General features: G+C 39.0%; 1 non-coding gene across 1 annotated transcript; it reads left to right on the top strand.

Annotated features, from left to right (window-relative positions):
* Window positions 1-1585: 1585 nt before the first annotated feature.
* On the top strand, window positions 1586-1692 carry LOC111822035 (U6 spliceosomal RNA). The gene has a single exon (XR_002825321.1). It is a non-coding gene; the product is annotated as a U6 spliceosomal RNA (small nuclear RNA).
* The last annotated feature ends 3943 nt before the right edge of the window (window positions 1693-5635 follow it).

Raw genomic sequence — 5635 nt, 5'->3', positions numbered from 1 at the left:
AGAACTGGAATATATGGGTGGCTCTTGGGATCCTATAAGAAAGGTATTTAGGAGCAGATGCAGAACCAAGAACTTTTGAGGCCCCCCTCATCCTTTTCCTATTGTCCTTAACCCACGTTCCAGGTAGCTGGAACTCTTTATTCAGGTCACAATATAATGATTGCTAGTGATTGTTGAGAGTGTGTTAGAAAGACAATATAATTCCATTCATCTCAAGTTAGAATCCTTTATGTGTTATCCCAGCGAGAGCTTGGAGCAGTGTTGATGTCTACGGTGTTATTAGTGCTATATTCAGGCATGTTGTAGGTGAGGTTGGCTGGCTACATTTATAATATTTTTTGTATAGGAAATATTTTCCTTTTTCAAAGACTCACAAACTTGTAATACTTTGGTAACTTCCTCTAATATTTCTAAGTCAAAGTGGAGGCTGGTGAAAAATCATGTGAACAACAGAGGAAGTATCTCTCAGTATAAACATATGAATAGGCGGTAGAAGCTATGTTGAAATTGGTTAGTCATTTTTTTTCCACAGTGCAGAAATTCTTTCTAAAAGCTTATAAAATATAATTTGACATTTGCACAAATTGCAATAATAGTAATGCTTTTAACATGGCTATACTTTGTTATTATTCATTTTCAGGTCTCCCTAAAGTGGAGTTATCATTAACTTGAAGATATGGAGAGCCAGTCTGTATTGTTCTATTTTGTGGGGGACATTCTCATGACATTACTATGAGAATTGTCCCGTGTACCATGCTAGGGGAATCTCTTCTTAGCAATGGGGCGTGCTTTAAATTGGGAAATTTACCTGCTGATTCAGTTCTGTAATTACGCTTGCTCGGTGTGGGATGGTCCACAGGACAGACAACCACAAAAGGAATCATCACCCAAATGCAAATATATTTTCTCCCAGAGGCCACTGGACTGCGAACTTCTTGAGGGTTGTTGTTGTTGGTAGCTGCCATCATGTCAATGCTAACTCACGGTGGCCTGACGTATGCAGAGTAGAACTGTTCCACAGGGTTTTCAAGGCTGTGACCTTTCAAAAACAGAGCACAAGGCCTGTCTTCTGAGGTGCCTCTGGTGGGTTCAATCCACGAGCCTTTCAGCTAGTAGTCAAGCACTTAATCCTTTGCCCCACGCAGGGACTCCTCTTGAGGGTAAGAATGTAATTTATTTCTGTGTTCCCAGATTGAGCACAGACCTCAACACACAACTGACAGCAAGGCAGTCTTGAATGCAACAGTCACATTTCTTTGTAACATTTCCTGAGCACTTACTGTGAACCTGGCACTGTTCTATGAGTTTTACGTGTTTTACTAATTTAATCCTCACAAAATCCCTATGATGTGAGTGTTAGCACTATTTATACTTTGCAGATGAGGAACTGAGAAAGTTCAAATAATTGCTCAAAAATCACACAGCTCATAAGAGGCCAAGCTGGGATATTAATATATATAGTCTGATTCTAGAGCCCCCCCACCCTTAATTACTGAGCTCAACTGCTCTCTTGATGTCAAAGTTTGTTGAAATGGATGAGGACCACAAGGGATATTACCAGAGGCTTTTGAAAAAAACCAAAGGCCTGCTCACTTCGGCAGCACGTATTCTGAAACTGGAACGAAACGGAGAAGATTAGCATGGCCCCTGCGCAAGGATGACACGCAAATTTGTGAAACGTTTCATATTTCTGTATATTTTCAAAAACAACAACAACAAAAATTATATTAAAAAAACCAAAATGAAAATAAAGGTAAAATTATAAAATCCCTCAATAGAGTGCTATTTTCTTTGCTAGGGCAACCCTTCTCCCTCTCTCCTTCCCTCTAGTGAAATCCTTTAAGGCTTGCAGTATTAGTAGCTGTTTCAGCCAGAATAGGATCTGTTTCAGATAGACCAGAATATCTCTGAATAAGAAAGACTTAAATAAGTTTTGTGGGCAATGATGATTCAGTGGCAGAAATCTTGTCTTCTACGGGGGAGTTGTTGTTAGCTGTCATCAAGTCCATTCCGACTCATGACAACCCCATGTGTGCAGAGTAGAACTGCTCTATAGGGTTTTCAAGGCTACGAACTTTCAGAAGCAGATCGCCAGGCCTGTCTTCTGAGGTGCCTCTGGGTGGGTTTGAAGCACCAACCTTTTGGCTAGTAGTAGAGTGCTTAACTGTTTGAGCCACCCAGGGACTCCATTCCATGCAGGAAATCTGGGTTCAATTCCCATCCAATGCACCTCGTGCACAGCCACCACCCATCTGTCAGTCGAGGCTTGTATGTTGCTATGATGCTGAACAGATTTCAGCAGAGCTTACAGACTAAGACAGACTGGAAGAAACCCTGGGTGATCTGCTTCCAAAAATCAGCCAAAGGAAATTCTATAGATCACAACAGTCTAAGCTGAAACCTATTTGGACAGCATTTCCTTTTGTCGTGCATAGGTCACCATGAATCCGGGGCCAACTCAATGGCAGCTAACAACCACAAATAAATTATGTTCATTTTATCTTGTGTAAAATAAATCTGGAGGTAGGAAGTATATTGCATGTCCTCATCATTAACTCCAACTCCTTTCTATTCTACTAGATTAACACAAGGTTTCCACCTTCAACTCATCTCAGATCCAAGATAGCCTGTGGAACCTTGCCATTACATCTGAGTTGTGAGCCAGAAAAAGGACAAAAGGCTGAATGGTCAGCTGTGTGCCTGGCATTGTTCTTGGTCTGGAGGTGTAGCTGTGAATAAGAAGACCAGATCTTTGCTTGAATGGATTACATTTCAATATCAGGACAATAAACATATAAATAAATAAATAAGGAAAGCAACGAGACTCTAATTGGTTCTATAAAGAGTATTGTTGTTAGCTGCTGACTCAGCCCCCAATTCATAAGGACCCCATGCACAATGGGATCAGATCATTGGTGGTTGTGTATGGAAGGTGAGAGTTCTACCACTGAACCACCACTGTCCCCTAAGAAGTGTATTAAAATGGGGTAATGTTCAGAGAGGGACTGGGTGGCTACTTTATATAAGTGCTTAGGGAAGGATTTCCTAACTTGTGCGTTCAAGCACTAACCATATCCGTAACCCCCACCCCCAACCAACAAAAACAAAAAAAAGCTGGTTGAATCTACACATAAGTGTATTTTTACTTATTATATTTTAGATTTACTTTTAAACCTTGATACTTCAATATAGCATTATTCCAATATTCATGTCATCTGTAAGTTTTGCTTCTTGAAACAAGCAAGCTCAGAATAGAGGAGATGAGGCTGAGACCTCAATTATGAGCAGGTTAATTTGGGGTTGTAGTTTGGTATAAAACAGGCTATTTGTAAGCAAAAAGATTTCATGATGGCCAGAATATACTGTTAACATGTGATTCAAATTCACTAAGCATCAAAACATGCATGATGTTGAAACATTGCACAAATAAAATCAAGCAGTGCTGGTCCCTCCTCTTAAGGAACATCATCTAATGTTAACGACAAGTTAATATCTAAAACTGTAAGCTCAAGAAGATAATATGTCGTTTATTTAACCTCTACTTGAACACTTTTCAACAGAGCTGAGTTCCAAGGAATTCCTCCTCCTCAACCCGTCAGCACTGATTTGAAGGGCAGGCTGGTTGAGGGCCTTCGGTTGGTCTATGACACTACAGAAGATATCTTTCTTATGATCCTCCTCTTTAGTTATACGCAAAATTAATAGAGACAACAAATAAAAATTTTGATTGATAAGAGCCTAGGGAATTGAGATACATGGAATAAAACAGTTATTGTGCAAACAATAATGCCTCTTTATTTTTAATTATAGAAGCCCTAGTGGCAAAATGGTTAAGCGCTCAGTTGCTAACCAAAAGGTTGGTGGTTCGAATCCACCAGCCACTCCATGGGAGAAAGATGTGGCAGTCTGCTTCTGTAAAGATTTACAGCCCTGGAAGCCCTATAGGGCAGTTCTACTCTGTCCTGTAGGGTCACTCTGATTTGGAATCAACTCAGCTGCAACGGGTATTTTTAATTATATCCGCAAGCCCACCCCACTGCCTTTATGCCAAGAATACCTTTCCATTTACCCCCTAAAACAGCCTCAGTTTTGCTGTATGTCAAATAGAAATTTAGCCCAAAACTCAGGAGAAACTTGCTGTTTATATCTAACTACTGATTAGGCATTTATAGATTTAAGATAAAAATGTGAAATTTCTCCTTTGACCAAAAATATTTCACATTGATCTTATGACTAATATTTAGTGTTTTGATTTAAGTTGAACATAGATATTTCTTCTAGTTACATAAATTGTCTTTCTTTCTGACTAGTACTTATTTCCACATATCCAAAACAATTTCTAGTTATACATAATAAGCATATATAAAAATCCTTTTCCTGTGGCACCATTTCACAGGAAAAACATGTGGCAGTCTGCTTCCATAAGGATTATAGCCTTGGAAACTTTATGGGGCAATTCTACTCTGCTCTAGAGGGTTGCTATGAGTCAGAATTGACTGAATGGTAAGAGGTTTTTAATTCTTATCAGTTACAGGAAAGTAACTAATAAAAAACAAAGTATCCTGTTTACCATAGCCACACGCAGGCTGTGTAAAAATTCATCCTGAGATAAGAATGGCTTAGGTTTTCCTCAATAGTCATGTTAAATCTACTTTTAAGATCCTGGAAGCTAGTAAAGAAAATTATCTCAACACTGTAAGGCTCATTCCTTTCATAACCTAGTGATTGAATGGAAGCATATTATAGTGGTTTGCTCTTGGCTACTACCTGTAAAGGCTGGTGGTTTGAACATACACAGAGGTACAGGGGAAGAAAGGGGATCTGCTTGCATAAAGATTACAGCCAAGAAAAACCTTTGGAGCAGTTCTGCTCTGTAACACATGGGGTAGCCATAAGTCAAAATCAATTTGATGGTAATGGGTTTTTCTTTGTTTTTTAAAATAAAGTCCTCAACACCAACTGTGACTCTAGTACTTTTTGGTCTCAGTAGTGTTCCCCTCCCCTCCTTTTTTTTTTTTTTAAGATTTTTTTGATTATCCCCCATGTAAAAATGTCATATGTAATATATTCAGAAGGAAGGGCCTGGCAATGGAAATGGAATAAGGTCTGAGACTTGGAAGGAATTCTCCAACAGTTTGGTCCAGTTAAAATGTTTGAGGTTTATGGATCCTGAAAGAAAATTTGTCTTCATGCACACAAATGCCATCGAGACCATGGAGCGTCAGTGTCTTCTTTAAGATAAATGCTAGCATGCTTTTGCATGGACAGGCTGCCCAAGTCCTGTCTGTGGAGAACTACGAGCTTAATTTGGACTTCCTTCAGTGTTTAACAAAATACCCATGACTTCAGCAAATGGTGTTTTTGCTTCATTTACTTTGACAGTCCTTTCAACTTGCTGAAATTTGATGGCAAAAAGAATGAACTCATTAGAGATGATCATGAACAGCCATTAGAGATAATCGTGAAGGTTGCTATGAGTTGGAACTGACTTGATGGCACCTAACAACAGCAATAACGTCCTGAGCGATAAAAGAAAAAAAAAATTTGCCCTCATTCATACAGGCACTTACATATTGAGTTTTGTAATGCATTTATCTCATTAATCTTAAAGGAATCATTGCCATTGTTTTTATAA

The sequence above is a fragment of the Trichechus manatus genome, unplaced genomic scaffold (assembly GCF_000243295.1).
Source record: "Trichechus manatus latirostris isolate Lorelei unplaced genomic scaffold, TriManLat1.0 scaffold00121, whole genome shotgun sequence".
In the NCBI taxonomy this organism is placed as follows: Eukaryota; Metazoa; Chordata; class Mammalia; order Sirenia; family Trichechidae; genus Trichechus; species Trichechus manatus.
The sequence above is the reverse complement of the archived record's forward strand: the minus strand, read 5'-3'. Positions and strand labels throughout refer to the sequence as shown.